The sequence below is a fragment of the Corvus moneduloides genome, chromosome 1 (assembly GCF_009650955.1).
Source record: "Corvus moneduloides isolate bCorMon1 chromosome 1, bCorMon1.pri, whole genome shotgun sequence".
Lineage (NCBI taxonomy): Eukaryota > Metazoa > Chordata > Aves > Passeriformes > Corvidae > Corvus > Corvus moneduloides.
This window is the reverse complement of record NC_045476.1, coordinates 80,311,147-80,333,335: the sequence shown is the minus strand read 5'-3', so window position 1 is coordinate 80,333,335 and position 22,189 is coordinate 80,311,147. Positions and strand designations below refer to the sequence as shown.

Genomic DNA, 22,189 nt, shown 5'->3' with positions numbered 1-22,189 from the left:
CCAGGAAGGATGAACTTCCCACATACGCACTCCAGATTTCAAATTCTATAGGCAGAAACTGCATCAGCAAGGAATGGGCGGGGAGTGGGGCACAAGAGAAAAATGCAGATTCCATTTATCATAGGAAAACTGTGAACCTCACTTGTGCAAGCTTCTTTCTGGCATCCCTCTCTACCAGCTCTCAACCAGTAAGAACAGCAGCAGCAAACTTCAGGTCCCCACTTCACATGGGACTACTCTATGCATTACATGAATGTTACATGAATCAGATCTTTTATTAAGCCTGAAGGAGAGGAGACTGAGGGGAGACCTTATTGCAGTCTACAGCTTCCTCGTGAGTGGAAGAGGAGGGGCAGACACTGATCTCTTCTCTGTGGTGACCAGCGACAGGACCCGAGGGAATGGCCTGAAGTTGTGTCAGGGGAGGCTTAGTTTGAATATTAGGAAAGGGTTCACCCAGAGGGTGTTTGAGGGCAGGATCATGGTCCCCAGGGAAGTGGTTACAGCACCAGCCTGGCAGAGTTCAAGAAGCATCGGGACAATGCTCTCAGGCGCACGGTGTGACTCTTGGGGATGGTCCTGTCCAGGGCCAGGAATTGGACTTGATGATCCTTGTGGGTCCCTTTCAACTCAGCATATTCTGTGATTCTATGATTCAGTGCCTATCATACTGATGAAGATGCTGGCCATTGGAATTAGTATCACTTCTGGCTTCCTCTTTCAATGTGAATCCAAGATTTTCATACTGAACTCTATTTTATATCTATATTCTAGATAAAATATATTTCTCTGGAGTAATCAGAAGAACTAAAATGATATATGACTTTGTTTGTTCTTACTTCCTCTGCATTCAGCAGTAGGGCCAGGTAATTATAATGGGAAACACTGAAAAGGCAGAACCAAAGATAGCAGATGTTCCTTAATTCCCCAGTTTTCTTGGCAGCAGATATTATTCCTGGTACATGTGAAAATAACTTCCTACAGTTCAAAGAGCTATAAACCCTTCATTTTGCTTGTATTGACTGAAAATGAGCATCTGGAAAACAGAAGATGACAAAAATCTTGCTTTCGAAATGGCTTGAAAGCCAATGTATGAAAAACATTATTCCTGTGACCTATTTATAAAGCTAGAAAAGACTTTAGAGTAAAATGGTGAGCTCGACCTGCAAGCAGAGAGCACCACTGAAAAAGAAAGCTGAAGGAAAAGGCATGCCAAGAACTGTTACCTTCATGTCACACATGACAGTCTTGAAGAGTAATTGCTTGGACACTCTGGCTGTTTCAAAATTACTTCCTCTAAACATTCAGTGCATCTCTTGAGTGAAGTAAGTGCCATTCTGTCCTTGATAATTTTATGGATTGAGAAGAACTAACTGATTTTATAGGTACCATATTGATTTGTCTGCTGATATGGGTAATGATTTTAATTGTATCTCTTTATGCTAACTACTTTTGACTAATTGGGCATCACTTCAGTAGGATTTGTGAAGTGCTTCATTTACTATTGTATTTCAACTAAATATTTTAGGGTTCCCTTTCTCTAAATTTTAGTGGATAAAAGTAAGACCTTTAGAAAACAAGAAAGTTCAGTAAACTATTTAAGAAGAGTAGCTAACTGGAATGGGCATGCAAACATCACAGTCATTTGCAAACCAAAGTAAAAATAAAACCATAGTTCTAAATAAAACAAGAAAAAAGAGTTAAATAAACACCCTAAAAGCACTACGAATTTTGTGAAAAAACAAAATGGTATGAAGAGTTTGGAGAAATAGGCAGTGATGCTCAGTTTTGCTATCTGGATTTCCATCTTGCCATGTTTTCCTCTTCAGCTTCTTCCCTCTGTATTACAAGGACAGAGAGATACAGAAGGAACTGGTTATTGTACACAAGGAGTATGCCCTATCTTCCTGCTCCTGCAGTTTACTGCAGATTAGAAAATTGTTACTTGTGTCTGCACAACGCTCTGTGAAAGATCATGAGCCTGCACTAAGAATAAGGCCCAACTTTATATGCACTTGCTTCAGTTCAGGCACGTCCTGAAGAAATGCTATAAAACTCCATCTTTTTCCCAAAGTGAAGTTCCTTTCTCAAAGCTTTTTCTGATCTTTGCCAATGCCTCTTCCCAGCTGCTGTGACAGTTCCCAGAATTCACTACTTTTTTATGTAGGCCAATCCAGATGCTGTTCAGCAGAAGCTCAGTTCACAACCACTAAGACACAATTGTCATCTTCCCACCTGCTCTTTGGCAGCTGTCTGTATTTTCTTTCATTTCTCCAAGACATCAGTGTCTTCTATCTCCCTAAATTGTGTTAGATCACATTCTTAGTAATTCACTTGCATTTCAGGTAGAAAACTTCTCAAGCTTCAGACCTTATTGATAATCAAACAAGACACACGGATTCACTAGGACTTCATGTGTTTAGATCTCTCTCTTGATGTAACTATGAAAGTTGAGAGTTACTTAATATTCATGCAGTTTCCCTTGTTTATTTTATTTTATTTCTATAAATACATTTTGGATATGATTTGTAAGATTTAATACATGTGGTACATGGATTATACACACATTTAGACTGCTAGTCAGAATTTATGGCAAATCTGTCCACTAAATACGGTAATATGATAAGAATATTTACACTAGCAGAAGATGCATTTACAACTATGGGCATAGTTATTATTAACAACTTGGTCTGGATGCCCTGAGATCATAATTACTATCATACATTATTTATTTCTTTGTTATTGTTATGAACTTTGAATAGATAACTTTACCACTATTTACTCCATTTTATTTGGCCATTATATTTTTATTACATTATTACTTTATTGTTATTGTCATTATGCAAATAACTTGCATTGCAAACTTCTTCATTATCAGTGAAAATTACAAGGAAATAATTTCTAAACTGCCCTTGCTAACTCAGAAGACTCTATATATGCTGAAGCAAAAAAATACCCAAAGCAAATGTCAAACTTTCACCAACTTTGCCAAAATAATCCAGAAACCTGTGGATATTTTCCATACCATGTCAAAGAGAGAATTAATATTAATCTGATTCCATCCCTTGAGATGGTGGTCTAATACGAGCCAGTGATCACACATCAAACTCTTAAGCATTACATATTTCTGTTATATTCCCTTCTACTCTTCTCTGTATCATTACTGCATCTGTGCCAAGTTTCCAAGAGGGAGAAAATTGAGTACTATATAAAAACTTCTATTTTTATGAAATGTGCCTCAAGACTAATTATTTTTCATTCTATCAAGCATGTAGCTAATTTTTATTTTTTTGTTAGGAAACTGAAATTAATATTGGACTAAAAATCAACCAGGTTGTAAATGCACAGAAACATCTGCACAGCCATGGCAAAACAGCTAATATTCATGTTATGTGTATTAGCCTAGTCAAGCAGTTTTACCTGTCTTTATCTGGAATGGCAGATTTATCAAATCTTCTTTAACTGGATAGTGGTTAATGCAGGTTTGGTTTGGTTTTGGTTTTGGGTTTTTTTTTCCATTGAGTGAGTTTCACATAAACAATACTGCTCTTTGGTTTTATACAGCCACTGACTTGGTTCCTGTTTCCTGGACATAGCTCCTTTTTCTGTTTGCTTGCTCTTGGTTTGGGTTTTGGTTTGGTTTGTTTTCTTTTTTTAATTGATGCAAACTCATTACAGAATATGCCTTTTTTTTGAAAAAGTATATGTATTTTCTGATTTGGGGTGATATTTCAGGTACTTCTTTCCATCCTTCTGGCCTAATAAAATATTTTGCTCCCTACCAATAACAGATGGTTCCCAAGGACTGCTCACATTCTCCTTTCCAGAACTATCCCACAAACTGTTTTTCTTGGATCTATTGTGCTATGGGAAATTTGTTTTCCATAAACTACTTCCTAGTTGCTCCCAAGCTCCCATTTCAAGTGTCCTGTTAGGTATTATTTTTCTCAGATTCACAAGCCTACTCTAATATGCATGCTACCTTTAAGCATTTTAAATGTCTGTTCACATAATTAAGCAAAGATTTGGCCATGTCTGTGCATCTCAGTACAAAAGCAGCAATCATTTATGGAAAAAACTCATTTAAGAGAGTGGTAAAGAACCTGATAGCCTTGTAAATGACTGGTTTGGCTGATGCATGGAGAGCAGTAGGTGTTGATTATAGACTGTAGTACAGCTTTTAAAAGTGTTTCCCTATAACATCCTCACCAACAAACTGGTGGATTGCAGATCATGTGAAAGAACATTTATGGGAGTGAAAGCTGACAGAACTGCTGCTGCCAAAGGGTTACGATCAGTAGCATGAAGTCATTAATGGCAAACCCCAGGGAATGATAGCAAGGCTGATTTAGTTTATCAACTTCCTTTAGTTGATAATCATGATCTAGGTCATGAGACCCAGTGAACCCTCAGCAGGTTAACAGGTGATACAACACTGGATGGAAAAGTCGATATACCAGATAGGTACACCATCATTCAGAGGGACCTGTGCAGGTTGAAGAAATGGGCCAACGAGAATATCAGGAAGTTCAAGAAATAGAAGTTCGAACTCCTGCATCGGGGAACATAGAGTCACAGCCAGGGGGGCAAGTGTCATCCAGCCAGATATCACCTTTCCAGAGAAGGACCGGGGGTCCTGCTGCACAGTGAGTTGAACATGAGCCAGCAGTGTGCTCTTGCAGCAAAAAAGGACAATAAGAAGCTGGGCTGCCTTAGGAAGAACACTGCCAGCAAGTCGAGGCAGGTGTTTTTTCCCCACTGCTCAGTACTGCTGACACACACTTGGAGCACTGTTTCCAGTGCTGGGCTCCCCAGTACAAGAAAATTGGGCATAATGGAGCAGGTCCAGTGAAAGGCTGCAAAGGGACTGAGGCATCTGACATGTGAGGAGACAAGTGAGAGTGCTGTTCAGTCTGTAGAAGAGAAGGTTCAGGAAGACCTTATCAATGTGTATAAATATCTGAGAGGGAGAGTAGAGAACACAGTGTCAGACTCACTTCTCAGGAGTGCTCAGTGACAGGACAAAAAGGAATGGGCAAAAAATGAAATAAATGAAATACAAGAAATTCCACTTAAACATAGGAAGATGTGCTTTTTTTTTTTTTTTTTTTTTTTTTTTTTTTTTTTTGTGATGGTGGTTAAACACTGGAACAAGATATGTAGAAGTGTCACGGAGTGCCGGTACTTGGGAATATTCAAAACCCAACTGACAATGCTGGTCAACTTGCTGTAGTGAAGAGAGTAAGCAGGTACTATTGAACAAGAAAATCTCCAGAACTCCCCATAAACCGTATTCATTCTATGACATTACAGAAACAAAATTTAGTTCATAATTGAGAGTATTTTCTTAACATCTATAGCCTCTAGTAGAAAACAGATTCAGAGTCCCAAATCTCAATAGGTGTGCAAATTGTACTTGTATTTGTAGATACTGAAGTGATCAGATGTTGGCCTCTGACTTATGCTAGAGATTAAATATCATAAGATTCAGGCTATTACATAAAGTGAAAGGCTTCTGGGATCCATATGCCTTTTAAGATATCAAATAAACATATTCCATTTTCAGCCAAGTGACTATGCTTCCTAATGTGTATTTGGCTAAAATGCAATGATATGAAAAGCATGCAGTTGAATTTTAGCACATAAAAAAAACTGTCACTCACTTTGTACTCACTCTGGTGCCTAGAAATCCTCTTGATTGCTATTCATTTTAATATCTAAGTGAATTAGTCAATTTTCTGTCTCCTGATATTTGTCCCTTTTACATTTTCTTTTGCAACTTTACAATAGACTTGCATGAACAAAACCAGACATGACAAAAGAAGACAATAAATATAAATCTACGTAACTGATCCATTGTTACACACCAGCACTAAAGCACACACTGAATTAAGTCATGAATGTATCTAATTTCAATAAAGTTTCAGTATTTTAAGTTCCTAGAAGAATTTTTCCCTCTTTATCAGTTCCTTAAATCTTAGATTGTGTGACATCTAAAAATGATCAGGGATTTAAAACCTAAAAGCACATCCTATTTATTCCTATGTACAGCATCCATGTTTGAAATGTACTATAAAGCATTTTGTCAAACCTTTTCTACTTACATAACTCAAAACCAGCTGGGAAAACTAACTTCATATCTTCCATAATATTGCTTCTCTGGAAGACTCCAAGCATTTAGTATCATATTTGAAATCCTTTGAAAAGCAGAAGGAAAAAGAAGACATTTCATAGTATAAAGCAACTTAGAGTGTTCCTCATTTATCTTCCTAATGGGATCATGCAATGATGTAAACTTCTCTCCTGTTTGAGCATCTGTTTTCCATTCCACTAACTGAAAGGCTTCTTTCTTAAGCTACTCAAACACATTTTCCAGTGTGCAAATTTCACTAATAATCTGTATTTTTAGAGACAGCAGCCACAAAAATCTAATCTTTTCTGGGTTTTTTTGGTTTTTTTTTTTTTAGACACAATCCCTGCAGTGCAGCATGGTCAGTGTTGAACACTGAACCTTCAAAAAGAGAGCATTTTGAGCATTTTATATATTGTCTGGTGTCTCAAAACTGATACAAGTAAATGGAAATTGGGAGAAAGGGACAGAACATTCTAGTATGCATGTTTTAATGTCAGCAGAGTTTTTTTTAGTTCTTTCTGAGATTTCGATATTTAATTATTTACCATGTCTCCAAGACCTGTCAGCTTGGATTCATTATAGTAAAGCTATCCAATTGAAAGGATGTGTGTATAAGAGTCTAAATAGAAATGTCTTAAACAGATTTAAAAGAATTCCAGAAACATATTCTGACAAAAACTTCCTAAGAGAGTACATAGAATTGTTCTGTGGTAGAGTGTTTAGTTCACACATTTCGAAAAAGATGGAACTCCGTTGTGACTATCTAATTTAAAAGGAATATAATTTTCTCAAAATGAATCTCAATGAAAATTTTATACTCTACTATGACCTCTGCATCTGTCTATCACAAGCATATATTATTCAGTTACTATGGATCTTTTTCAAATATGTCCCACTTAATTAATTAGCCCAGTATATCATACATAAAATAAAGTACTCAGTATTGTAAGGCCGTTATCCACAGAAATAAAACACACAACAGCATCGTTTGTAATTTTCAGGCAGAGCATTTTATTTTTAATATTTTTAAGCCTAATATTTCAGTCAAGATTACTTTTTAAGTTTTGCCTGGGATTCACTTAAAAAATTTTTTCGATCTCAGAAGTACATTAAAGTACTTTCGAAGTATTAAAACTTATTCACTGTCTCATTAAAGTTAAAATGTTTTTAATGGCCATAAAACTGTTTCTCAGAATAGGAATATAGGATTTAACTTTCACTTTTGCCATAGTCTTCATCAAGCTATATTATGACCCTGTGTCACTCATATTCTTCTGTATAAATTATAGATATTACATGTGTGTGTGTGTGTATATAGAATGGATGGGGTATTTTAAAGCTTTAACGAATGAACCTTTATAACATCACTGTAAGACAGCAATTGGAATGACTCATTATGTATATTATTTTATAAAAAATGCAAAGACTTGAAAGGAATTTTTGAAGGTTATGAAATACTACATTGAAACAGACAGAGATTAGACTTGAATTTCCTTTATCTTCATGTAGAGGTGAAGGCATAGAACCGTGATTTATTCATTTTTGTTAGTGCCATGAATGAAGCCCTACTGTGTCAGGTAATAATCAAACATAAAGCTGGTCCTTGCCTCACTCATGGAATAGAAAGCATAGCCTAGCATAGCCTAGCATAGCCTAGCCTAGAATAGAATAGAATAGAATAGAATATTTTGGTTGGAAGGGTTCTTCTATAGTCAACTAGCCCAACTGCCGGACCAAAAATTAATGGATGTTGTTAAGGGCATTGGTCATTTCTCCAGGAAGCCTGTTACAGTGTTCAACCACCCTCTTGGAAAAAAAATGGTTCTTAATGTTCAGTCTAAACCTCTCCTGGGACAGTTTTGAGTGACCATTCCATATGCCCAATCGCTGGATATCAGGGAGAGGAGCTCAGCACATGCCCCAGAGGTCCTCATAAGACATTCATTCCAGGCCTTTCACCAGCAATTTTACCCTCCTCTGGAAGTATTCAAGGACCTACACACCCTTTTTAAACTGGGGGGCCCAGAACAGGACACTACTCAGGGTGGGCCACACCAACTCTGAATACAGAGGGGTCATCACGTCTTTTGCCTGGCTGGTTGTGCTGTGTTCAATGGACTGACACTCCAGGACTGACAGGGCGCATGCTGTTTGCCCTCTGGACCAGCAGGGCACACACTGCTGACTCAAACTGAGCTTCTGCTGACCAGCACCCCCAGGTCCCTTCTACAGGCTGCTCTCCAGCCACAGTTCTCCTCATTTATACTTGTCCCCAGCCTTACTTCATCCTAGGTGCAGAATCTGGCATTTAGAATTGTTACATTTCATCCATTAATCATAGCCCAATGCTTCAATCTATCTAGATCACTCTGCAAGCCTCCTGCCTACCATTTGTCAACTTGCAGATGGCACCAAGTTGTGTGTGAGTGTCAATCTGCTGGAGGGTAGGAAGGCTCTGCAGAGGGACGTGGACAGACTGGATGGATGGGCCAAGGGCAACAATATGAGGATAAACAAGACCAGGTGCCATGTCCTACACTTTGGCCACACCAATTCCATGAAGCACTACAGGCTGGGGATGGAATGGCTAGAAAGTGGCCAGGCAGAAAGGGACCTGGGGGTGCTGATTTACAGCAGGCTGAACATGAGCCAACTGTGTGCCCACGTGGCCAAGAAAGCAGTGGCTGCCTAGCCTGTATCAGGAACAGCGTGGCCAGCAGGACTAGGGATGTGATTCTTCCCCTGTACTCAGCACAGGTGAGGCCTCACCTTGAGTACTGTGTCCAGTTCTGGGTCCCCAATTTAAGAAGGACACTGAGATGCTGGAGCATGTCCAGAGAAGGGTACCCTTTTTGTAGACTGGAATAACAATGGCCAGCTTCCAGTCAGCAGGGATCTCCCCAGACCCCCAAGACCTTTGGGGCTGATCGACAGGTGTCCTGCCAGGACATTTGCTAGCTCCTTCAGAACTCTGTGATGAAACCCATCAGGTCCCATGGACTTGTGAACTTTCAGCTGATACAGCTGGTACCTTCCATTTTCAGTGTCCACAAATGAGAAATATTTTCTTTCTTTTCCTTTCTTTTTTCCTCAAAACAGCTATTTAGACAATTATCTTACCACAAAAAGCACTACTGAATAGCTTTTACAACTCTATGTTTATTTCAAGAGCTCAAACACCAAAGGCACAGAGTTTTTGGTTTTTTTTTCTTCTGTACTATACCTGTTAGTTCCGAAATTGTAGTACCATATGGGCAAATTAAAAAAAAAGCTCTGCAGCTTTTCTAAGCATGTTAGTAGGACATACATATGCTCAAATAGTAATAAATGGTGCAAGAATTTCTATTGTTTTCTGCATAATGAAGTATTTGCTGAGACAATTTAATTTATTATTTGGTTTTAATTCACATAGTAAGTTATGCAAGTCCTTCAGCTCTAGTAAAAGAAAAATAAAACACTATCTATATTGTCTTTGTTGCATTCTCGGCTTGATGCAAACCATTTGAAGGCAATTGAAAACTGCTATTTTCCTGGGATTTTGTGGGCAGTGTAAATGATGTATCATTTTGCTCACTGCTTGCTCAAGCTGGAATAGATTTGGCATGCTTTCAAAATTCATCCCATAGTGAGTATCATAATGAACTGTTCCACTTCTGTTCAAACTGCACTCAGCATTAATTTTACTAATTTAAAGTCTCAGACATGAGATGTAATGGGAAGGCTCAACAGTTATAAGTGTCATTTTCTATCTCATGCTCCATCTCAAACATTTGTTTTTGCTGGCCATGAACTCATTAAGAACTGAATTATCAGAGTGGGAAAACAATTGATTGACTTCAATGATGATGATGATACAGCAGCAGTCACCTGTAAAATACTGACACCCGCACATAGTATTAAAATTTTAGCCACTGGAGACTGTGTTTACTGTAGTGTGGCACATTGACATAACATTTGACATTCATGCCATAATGATGACAGTGAAAGAAGACAGAAAAGCAAACAGATTTTATTTGATATCATTCTCCATATGTGGTGAAATATATAAACATTTGCCATCTATTTAATCTTTCGACTAGGCACAGAGGTGAGTAATATTTCAATCACTTGACTTTAATCTATTTTTTTCTACCTGGCTAGACAGAGACAGGAACTGAAGTTATCTCTGTTCCTAACAGGTGCTAAAAGTTATTACATAATGTAACATAACAAAGCATGTCATCTTTGAGAGCTGTCCTTAGATGTGCACTTTCCTGAGAGCAAAGAAACAAGTCCAAGAGGCTCTCTTCTCAATACCCCTCCTGACTTATAGCTCAGCTTCCAGAGTGACACTCAGGAGTCAGCAACTTTCCATTCAAGGATACTGTAGTTTATACAATCTGCTGAATGCTTTAGCCCCAAATTAAGAACAATGCAATCTATAGTGTACTGTGTAGTAAACATTTTATTTTCTTCTCTTGAAAATATACAAAACTCTGTTAAATTTCAGTTTAAACTTGTTTTCTCTATATGAGTCCATAAAGATAAAGAATAATATATCTGAAAAGGATCTTTCTTTCTCCAGGACCAGTAAATACAGTGAAATATCAGCTGTGGTGCAACTGAGTTTTTTTAAAGGCAGATGAGGCCCTGACCATCAAATCTTGGTCACTGAAATTTAAATAAACCTAAGTGGCCCTGGCAATAATGTTTCATGCTGGTAAAAAAAAGGAAAGTTCCTTGAAAGTCTGTCAAGGCTAAAAGTTAGGGAAATGTCATGTTTTTAAAGTGCAATGGTTTCAATAGTTTCTTTCATCTAAAAGCTTTTGTTTACATATTTTATTTATGATTGTTAAATGACTTACTAATATTGAAGACTAATGCAAACCACAGTATATGGTTCACTTTTTCTGCTAATTAAAGATTTAATTTTTTGAAAGGAAGAAAGAAACACTATTGACAGTTTTTACAGCCCTAAGTGCTTTGAGATAGAGATGAATAAGTGAGTAGGAGTGCTTTGCTTCCATAAAGAGTTGCAGAACAGATTGTTCAATTAATTTGCCACATATCTTGAAATCACGTGTCTTCAATATTTACTGACCACAGCTAGTGAAAACATGTCATTACTGAGAATGTCTGTACTTTCACCCTGCAAATGATCTCGAGGTTATATTTGTTATCATCCTGACATCAAACCTAGAAACAGAGGCACATGGAGCACACAGCTTACTCATGCCACAGTTCAGGATATCATTATTAATGTGCTGAGTGTCTTACAATGATTCCAGTCATACTCCTCACAGGTTATTCTCTGGTATGTTTGTAGAAACTGTCTCAGTTAAGTCAGTGGGATGTAAAGCAGGTAAATGTGAGAATAGTCCATATTGCCCATACACACATTTTGTCTGGTATAGAGTTAATTTTCTTCACAGAAGCTGATAAGATTCTGTTTTGGATTTGTGACCAAGACAGTGTTGATAACAATGGGATGTTGTAATCATTGCTGAGCAGTGTTTGCACAGAGTCAAGGCCTTTTCTGCTCCTTATACCACCCCACCAGAAAGGAGGCTAGGGGTGAACAAGGAGTAGGGTGAGAATGCATCTAGGACTGCTGATCCCAAAGGGACAAAGGGATATCTCACATCATATGATAAAAAAAAAAATACAAAAATGAAACCTGGGGAAAGAAGGAGCAAGCAAGGGGAATAAGGAAGTAGCATTCAGAGTTTTGGCATTTGTCTTTCCCAATCACCATCAGGAGTGGTGGACTCGCATTTTGCTAGGGATGGCTGAACACCTGCCTGCTGATTCGAAATAGTGAATTAATTGTTTTGCTTCGGTTCTGTGTGCAGCTTTTGCTCCTGTCGTGGTTTGAGGCTGGCTGGGTGCCAGACGCCCACAAAAGCCACTTGCTCACCTCCCTCTGCAGCTGGACAGAGGTGAGAAAATATAATGAAGGGTTCATGAGTTAAGCACTGGGAGATTGCTCACTAAATACCATCAGGGGCAAATCAGGCTCACTGCAGAGAGGCAAAGTAAATTATTTGCTAACAAAATCAGAGCAGGATAATGAGAAGTAAAATAAGCCCTTAAAAGCACCCTCCCCCCCCCCCCCCCCCCCCCCCCCCCTCCTTCCAAGCTTACCACCTAACCCAGTGGGGCAAGGAGAGAGGGAATGGGGGTTATGGTCAGTTCATCACCTGTAGCTTCTCCTGTTGCTCAGAGAGACGAGTCCTTCCCCTGCTGCACTGTGGGGTCCCTCCCACAGGAGACAGAGAAGTTCTCTGTGAACTACTCTGAAGTGGCTCCACCCACAGTCAGCAAATCCCTGTGAACTGCTGCAACGTGAGTCCATCCCATGAGCAACAGTCCTCCCAAAACTGCTGTGGCGTGGGTCACTCTTCCACAGGGTGCAGTCCTTCAAGGACAGGCTTCTCCAGCCTGGAAACAGAGCCCCTCTTTCCATGGGTCTCCCACAGGATCACAGCCTCCTCTCCCACAGGATCACAGCCTCCTCTAGACATCCACCTGCTCCAGTATGGGTTCCTCCACAGGCTGCAGGTGGATATTTGCATCCCCCATGGACCTGCATGGGCTGCAGGGGCACTTCACCATGGTACCTTAAAACTGGTAGAAAAAACCATGAACTTATTACTTTCTTCTGAAAATTTCACTGATCCTTCACAAGATTTTTTTAAGTAAGACTTTTATTCAAGTGTACATACATCCATAGACTCAGTTTTACACTGCTTTCTTTTTTGTCTGTACCTTTTTACATGTGCAAGGAGAATTCTAGGAATGTTACGTGTGTATGCCTATCATTAAAACACTGTTGTGTACAGCAAAAGCAGATGCACAAGTCACTGAGAAGCACAATGGCAGGGATCACAGGATGAAGTCCCTGACTAAGCAAAAGCCTATTTGCACAGTACTTGAAGTCTGAGTGAAGAATTTTTCCTTTTCGATTCACTTGAGTCATAAGCAATTGAAAACAGAAATCTTTAAAGGAAATGAGGGCAAACCTGCATTTATACTACTTGCATTACTAAAACACAGCAAAAGCTAGATGTAATAAAATATACTAAATTATTCCTAGAAATGAGTGCAAAATGCATTATTTTAAACAACAAACCAAATAAATAAATAACGAAAGCTGACAGCTTACATTATGCTGTGAAATTCAGCTCATTTTTTCTACTAACATAATCACTTTTTCATTCAAAGTAATCCCACACTCTACAAAGCCTTTTTAATAATTACTGCTGTTTCTCATCATAAATTCCCTCAAGAGTTACAGCTACAGATTAAACTTAATATTCCCAGCTCTGTAGATGTCATTTGACTACTCCCCCTCCTTCTCCCATCTCTTTCAAACTGTGTATTTATTTACCATGATTGCTGGCTCGAAATGGTCATATGTATGGACTCCTTCATGTAGCACTCACGTAAATGCCATTTTCAGTGTTCTTTGTAAAAACTTACTTCAATCAATTAATGCCTTCTGATCCCATGAAAAACATAATTTCCTTTTTTAAAGTATGGAGCTTTATGATGGGTGTCAGGATTTTGGTTTTCAAGATCTCACCAGGACTCCTATGATACCTGCAGACAAAATTTGTAATATCTAAAGACAGGAATTTTAAAAGACCCCATACAAGTCAGATGTGAACACTAAACCTCAATGAGTATTTATCTTTCTTTAGCACCTTTGAAAATACTAGCAACAGTTTAAGACAAATGCTAAAATAAATTCCAGCAGTAAACCAGAGAATGATGAAGTTGAAATTTTTTCTAAACAGATAAATGTAAAAGTACAAAATGTCCTATTGGATAGGACTGAATTTTCAAACTTAATGTCTGCAGTTTACTTAGCTGGGCCATGTACAACCAGAATGTAATGATTATCATTCAGATAGGATTACTTTTTTAGCATTACTTAAAGAAATCCCAAAACAGATTAATTACATGTGTGCTTAGTTTAGGAAGCAATTAAAATGCTGGATTTTGTAAGGTTTCCATTTTCCAAACAACCATACTGTAATAAATATTCAGAAAGCAAATTAAGTTCTTTTCAATAGAATGAAGATTTGGACAGTCTTTTTTCTTTTAAATACAGACATTGTATTACAAGTTCTGTTAGTTCACTAACTCTTCTTTATACTTACTGTCCTCTCACCATAAATCCATTTCTAACTTATATCCCATGTTTTCAAATCTAATTTTCTAAGTCAAATTTTTTCACCCCATAAGGGACTTCTGAAATACATTTACATCTATAGTAAGCACAGCATACGAAGATTTTGTTCATTAAAAATGAAAATATTTGAAAACTATGTGCAAACTAGCATGTGGTATCACAAGGTCCTAATTCAACAACTCTTTAGACAAAGGACTTTAAACACAAAACTTTGTTTTCACAAAACTGGTACAAGGATAATAATGACTTAAATCTCCCAGTCTACTGAATATCACTTTAAAGACTCCTCCCTGGCACCTTGGAGAAACTCCAAATGAGATTCCTGCATTGCATTAGAGATCTCACTTTAGGGGGTTGGTACTTACCTGACATTTTCCTCCTGCTAACAGTGCCTTTATGGAGTAGGCCATTGGAAAAATTACAAACCCCAGTGCTTTAATACTTTGAACACTGTTGGAGTTTGTGAATTTTGAAAACCCTAGAAATGAGGAACAGGCACAGGCTCTGAACTGATGACTTAGATGCTTTCATAAAGTAATACAACATCAAGTTCCACTGTTTTCATTCTCTGCTTAACCCTTCTTTGTCATTCTACATGAAGTACTTCTCACAATTCTTAAAATTAAATGTTAATGTACCACAATAATCTACACAGCATTGCTTATTATTATGTATTTCTTCCCTTTTTAGCACCTTCCTGAAAATCCTGCTGTTTTTCTTTGATACCTGTTAATCTGTCTGTGAGCCTTTACGCAGTGTTTATCGCTGCATTGAGGTTGCGTGTCAAGGTGCCAGCGGCTGCAGCGGCCCCAGCGCAGGGCACGGCTGAGCCCCTCAGCCACGGGCGGGCGGGCGGGCGAGAGCCCCGGAAAAAGCCTGGCCAAGGGAGGGCAAAACGCTGCCCGGCAGCCAGGGCTGAGCGGGGGAACCGTGCGGGAAACAGCCCTGCGAGCCTGAGGGGACAGCGGGAGCGGGGACGGAGGTCCTCTGAGTGTTGGAGTGCAGATTCCTCTGCGGCCTTGGGAGAAATTCCCACTCCTCGTTAAGTGTCTCTAACCTTCCTCTCCCTCACCATCCTCCTTTTCCAGAGATCAATGATCAAGCCCTCTCCAGGCTCTTTCCTTCCTGTACTCATATACCCGTGGAGGCAGCTTCCATGACATCTCAATTCCCACGTTCCTCAGACCAATATTGTGAGGCTCAGGTAAGTCAATGTCTTTATTTTTTCAAAAGCTAAGCAATGTGATGTGAGAAGAGGTAAAGAAGTTTTTGATGTTAGTTAGAAAGACATTTCTAAGACGATAAGAGAATGCTTCTCTTTTCATTGCTGAAGAATTTTTTTTTTAATCACCAGGAAAGATGCTCACTTTCTGGAAGTTTCCTTGCAACTGCAGCTATTTTTAGTCATTTTGTTGGCATTTACTTCTTCTTGCACTTCTTTTATTTTATTTCTTTTATTTCTTCCCTGGATTACTGGATATTTTTAAATATTCCAAGCCTCTACAGGAAACAGAATGCTGTAATTATTTTTCAAATTATGTATTTCACCAGTCCTTCAAGAATGACATGGAGTTTTGCTCACCTAGAGGTAATAACTTACTTAAAACACTCAACTGCTGAAATGCATCTATATTCTTTATGTATTGTAGTAGCCGAAGTCCAACTCTAAAGATATTTTTAAAATTTGAATCTAAAATGAAGATTTTAGGTATGTAATTCTGATGTGACTAATTTCTCCTAACAGTCTGAGAGAGGCTCAGGTGTATTAGGCTGCAAGGTGTGATTATTTTCATTCATCCCTTTCCCAAGAGAAGGAGAGGGAGAAAGATTTTAAAGTTCTGGGTCATGTCATATCTCTGCTCTGCACATTAAAGGTTGATATTCACAGTAATGGCAGCTTTCTCATATGGCCTACTATAATTCTTTCACACCATGTAGAAATTCATTCAGATTTTACAATTAAAAGCATAGAGAGCAACTAAATTATATGTAGGCATTTGATAAAGTATTTTTATTCTTTTGAACATATGTTACACAGATCCTGTGTGTCAACATGTATTGAACTAGACTTTAAAACAATACCTTAAATAAGCTGTCAGCAAACAGTTAATATTTTGTCTGTTTTCACAAAAACATAACAAATTGCAGTAGAAAAAGGAGACATTCAAGTCATATACAAAAAATTGTATACACACCACAAATGCACTTTAAGTAAAATGTCATACCCAGAGCTAAAACAAATATTCTATTTTCAGTTTTTTTGATGGCTTGGTTATTGATTCCTGAGCTTTTCTCTGTGTGTGCAGACAAACTTATACACACATAAAGGCAACAATTTGCTTTAAGGTGGCTTGTCCTTACAGTACACAAACATCCATAACTAGAACTCTCAAATGAAAAAAAACGAACTGGTTTGAAGGTTGTATGTCATGTCTTCTTTTTAAATTTATTTAAAGAAACCCCAAAAAACAAACAAAAATAAACTATTCCAAGACACTTAGGTGAAAACTGATATTCTATTAACATACTCAAATACACAGTCACAGAATAATAAGGAAGTAACTTGAAATTGTAAAAATGTAATATGTGGTAGATTTGGCACTTTTGGATAATCAGCTAATGTTTTTAGCTAGAAGTATTGTATATTTTCCTAGTGGTGGCAAGATAATTAAGATTAAATGGTACAATATGCTGCTAGGGATTAAATAAAGAAAATAATCAAATTGTTCTTGACAAAATGCTGGTAGATACAATGAAGAAACACCTTATGTAATATTATTGGTACAATTTTTTATTTTACCTTCTTCTGACTGGTTTAACAGTGCATCAAGATATCTTGATGACTTCAGGCGCAAAAATCTATTTCAGGGCAAAAAATATGTTTGCTTTTTGAGTTGAACATGCATTAATTTTAAGTCAGAAAGATAGAGCTGATGTAAAACTGGAATAAACTTTTCTATAAAGGTAAAAAATTGCCATTTTTTAAAAGTTATTAGTGGCCTAGGTAATTAATTGTGAAATAATTTTATGCTAGATATAATTGTGCATTGCACTGTAAAAAAAAAAGGCCATACAGTTTGCCCAAATATATACATTCTAATGGGTTCAGATTGTAAACTTATGAATCTCTCAAAAATTGTTGCAACCTTCTCTACACTGTTTAGTCAGAAACAATACTTATTTTGGTCCTAAGGGGGCATAGTTTTTTACCAAATAATGCTGCCAGATATTATTATTCTTACGAATCCAATTCGGAACATCTGATATAAATCATCTCAGTTTTCCTGGTGTATAAATGCAAAACACTTAATTCCTCTGAGTATTAAATGATAATACATACCTCCTGTTTGGAGATGAGCAGATCATATTCAGCAAAAAAACAAAGTGAGCCTTTCATGTTCCATACAGAATGCACTTTTTAAATTATTTTTTCTAAATTTATAAAATGTTTTGGAAAAACTTCTTTTATCACCTGCATAGCTGGAAGCATGGGAGAAAATTCACTCTCTTTTTGTGGGTTACTCAAAATTGAGACAAACACTGATAAGAAACTGAATCCCCCTGGAATGTTTCAAGATGTTGTTCTCTTGTACCTTCTTCTTCCATAGTCCTGATAGCTCCACTCCCCTGTTTATTTTCACTTTTGGGTTCATGTTCTTCATTTCTAACTAGCTGGTATCTGGGATCTTTCCTGGTAGCCATAACTGGATTGGCACACAGACACAGTGTTGGATGAAGATGCCTTACCCACTTACTACACTGATTCACTAAAGCAGCGAGGTGTCACTTGAATATCACCAGCAGAACAAAAAGACCAGAAATCTGGTTTGTTCTGAGTAAATCAGTCATCCTGTAACTAATTGCCAAATCCAGTGACTCCTGAGTAAATATGAAATGTGAAGAGTATCATTTGATAAGTATCCTATGAAGATAAATCCCATCCATTAGCTGTTGTTCTACCGCAATTATACAACAATGGGGTCAGGGAAATTTTGCTTCTAGTCAGAACATTTAAAAATATGGTGGTTTTGTCTTTACAACATAGCCAAAGCCCTTTTCCAGCTTAAGATGCCCTTTTGAATACAGTTATAGAGTCAGAGAATTATAAATCAAATAAATTGATCTGGATATAAAATACCCTGTATTGCAGCATCCAACATCACTGCAAAAACCACAGCACATATCTTCTATAGAAAAGCATGGTGTTTCTTTTTCTTTTCTTTATTTTTTTTCAGTCTGCTAAATGTATTCTGGCTGTTTTTCTCATAGAAATAATTAACAGTTCAATGAGCAAGCCAAGTGGGGATTGATACTAAAAACCTAAGGAGTTTAGAGAAAACACATCCTTACAGAAAATGCAAAACAGGCAGAGGACTTTCAAGCCCAGGAGCCTTTTTTGAGCTTTAAGGTATTTAATAGCAGCTCTTGTTTCCTTAGTGGGTACTGGGAGATCTAACTCTTTGCTTTTCTCATGATCTAGTGCCAATTTATGGAATGCCTCTGGGTGAACTCCATTTCAGATTATTATAAAATGAAAACCTCTATTTAAGCATTATTGTCTTTTTTTTCAGAAACCTTCATTTTCTTTTTCCCTTCAGAATTCATTATGGTTATGTCATTATTATTTTTCTTGGCATTTGAATAGTTCCTAACTAGTAGGTGTCTGTATATATATATATCTAACATTTTCAATAATCTGTAACATTCAAAGAAAAATAAACTGATCGTCCTTACTTATATTCAGCATTTTTATGCATATTTGGGGCAGAACAGTTCATTTATGTCATGTTGGTACCTGAACTGTTTTTGCAGCTCAGTAAATCCAAGTCAAGGGTTGAGACCAAACAGCCTAACTTTTGCTGATATGAAAAGGGACGCTGACATGGTAAGCTGACCTGTATTTTGAATGGATGGAAAGAAATGGGTTTTCTCATGCAAAAGTCAAGAAACAGCTTGCAGTCAAGACATAATCAAGCCAGCTGTTCTGATGGCTTCATATAAATGAAAATATATTGTGCATGGCATAGCAGATATTGTTTGGATCATTTCTGATCTCTTCTCTCTGATACTGCAAAGGTTTATTCTCTCTTCATGGTTTACCTGAAGATCATAACTAAGATTTGCAATCTTAAAATGGGCTTCAAGATCACTGTGGACCTGTGTGAGAGATGTTTTGCTGTTTGTTTTGAGATGGCAAAATGAATCAGAGAGCAACTTCAGTTTTCAAATGATGTGTACACCAGAGCAAAGCCTTCTGCTACACAGTTTAAACTGCTGACAATGCAACCAGACTAGAAGTAATCTCTGCTTTAAATCTTGTGAATGATGACGTCAATATTTAAGGAGAGGCAGTTTTTTATCCAGAAATCTAGGTATTCAGCATGAAATCAAGTTGTCTTCCTTCCCTTATTCTATCAGAAAACTCCATTTTTATCCTTTCCATGTTTCTGTACAGATTTAGATGCAATAAGAGAATCATTTTAATAATCTTAATGTACGGGGTATTTATCAATTCAGGGATCATCATCGTGCTTAAAGAAATGTAAACTGCCCTGGCAAATTTCACTTTGAGAGTCTCACCTAGCTCAGGTCTGCAGCCTGAAAAAAAGGGCAAGGTTTCTCAACAATGGCCTTTAAAGATGTACCAAAGTAGCACTTGACTCAATGGAACTTGCTGGCACATTCCCCTGTATGCCTATTTAAAGAGTCAGTAAGATATCAAGAAAAAGCATTGGAGTTTAGCACAAGCATATACAGAAGTCTGGAGGAGTAAAAATACGAAAAAGTTGTTTCAATTACTGTCGCTGTGACTGGGCTGTGTACAGGCCCTGAATGCACATGGAGTTTTCATAGGACCATGCAATCATAGAAAGGCTTTGGTTGTAAGGGATTTTTAAACATCATCTACTCAACCTCCCCTTCCACTAGACCAGGTTGCTCAAAGCCCCATCCAACCTGGATTTGACACCTCCAGATATGGGGTATCCACAACTGCTCTGGGCAACATGTTCCCGTGTCTCACCACTCTTACCGTGAAGTGTTTCTTCCTTCCTTAATCTAAATCTATTTACTCTCTTCCAGTTTAAGAACATTGTCCCTTGTCCTGACACCAGCCCCATTATGTCATTGATGAAGTTATTAAGTAGCATTGGTCCCAGTATGGATCCATGAGGGACACCACTTGTTACTGGGGTTTTGAGAGTGAAAGCAATATGCCTCAGCTTGAGCCCAGGCATGAGCAGACCGCTCCTGTTCCAGTGAACCAACAGAGGAACACACCTAGGAAGGAACTTTCCCTCCTGCAGTGACTTCCCATTAACAACTTCTGGCAGATTTGAGGAACACAATGTCCCTTTAGAGTACCATATAGTCATTCCACATTAGTTAACTACTGCTGGAGAAACACCAGACTAAACTGGGACATAGCGTACCTCTAAAGCACATACTTACTCTAACACACTTTCGTAATTTTCAGGGACTGAGTGCTTAAAGCAATTTTAACTGCTTTTCCCAGTCTAACTGCAGAAGTTAGGTTTGGATTAAGGAAGGAAGAAGTTGAGGGCATTTTCACTGATGATATGCTTAAAATGACCTAGAAAGCAAACACAAAAATAGAGAACTATCCTGTAACATTAACCTAAAACTGTGGGCATGGAAGATTTTTGGTCATGCTTTGTAGTGATTTTTTTATGCCACCTCTGTAGACACTACAGATGGGAAGAGGAAAAGTGGTTGATGGTAATCAAAATAAATATTTTGATGGTAATAAAAATAAGTAGCATTTGAAACAATGAAGTAAGATGAGGAAGAGAGGGACTCCAAGAAAAAAAAAAACAAAAAAACAATAGAAAAAAGCAAACAATAATTGGCAGAATTAAAAGGAAAGATAGATTTTTGTGGTCAGTTTAGACACATTTCTGTGTAGAAGCTAAACATTTAATATAAATTCTGTGACAAAATGACTTAAAATTTTCTGGATATTTTTTGTTGTGATTTTTTTTTAAGTCCTTCTTTTGAAGGAAGAAGAACAGGAAATAAAGTATGGACTTTAATATTTTTTTTTATAGTGAAAAACAAGATTACTGACACACATATCTTTAAAGGATATAAAATTCTATTTTAGATTTAAATTGAGGACACTTAATAAATTAAATAGTTAAAGTAAGATGTAGAGTTTCAGCTTTGGATAGCTTTTTCTATAAAATATAACTCTGAAATGCTTGATCACTCCTCTGCCAGAGCAACGAAATCTGAACATTAAAAATGCTATAAAAGAATTTTTCTCCCTAGAAGAAAACATGAAAATCATGTTCTCTCATACAAGGTATTTATTTTCCTGTGTTCCAGCAATTCAAAGAAAAAGAGAAGTAGAAACAGAGAGACAATGTGCTTTCTTCAACTTTGGCAATAGTGTGACTGTTATAGGCCTGCAAATGTTCACAGCTCAAGTGAAATACTGCTCAGGAATAATTGAAATTTTGGGAAACTTTTCTCTAGCAAATATCAAAGGGACCTCAATCTTACTAATTTATCAAAGAAAATTTTGATTGGACTTAGAGTATCTCTATAATACAATGCTTCTCAAATCTATCAGGAAGAGTGATAAAAGAAGATAATGAAAGCTAAAATTAGAGCAAATCACACTACAGATAAAGGCACATTTTTAGGACCATAAATCCTTGGAACATCTTGTCAAATCAGTGTTAGATTTTTCATCAGTGAACACTTAAAGATTATTTTAGTTCTATTTCATCCTAAAGACCTATCCTCCAGCTTGCTTGCAGATATTTTATGACACAAAGTATTATAAATCGGTTTACAGCAATGGAATTTGTATCTACTTCCATTCCCAAGTCAGCCAGAAGTTATGAAATAGACAG

At 37.4% G+C, this 22,189-nt stretch overlaps 1 long non-coding RNA gene across 1 annotated transcript; it reads right to left on the bottom strand.

The window, feature by feature from the left end:
- Positions 1-8,855: 8,855 nt before the first annotated feature.
- LOC116448669 lies at positions 8,856-21,967 on the bottom strand. Its single transcript, XR_004242073.1, has 3 exons — positions 21,954-21,967; positions 16,505-16,514; positions 8,856-8,955 (listed from the first exon to the last, which is right to left on the bottom strand). It is a non-coding gene; the product is annotated as an uncharacterized LOC116448669 (long non-coding RNA).
- Positions 21,968-22,189: the final 222 nt, after the last annotated feature.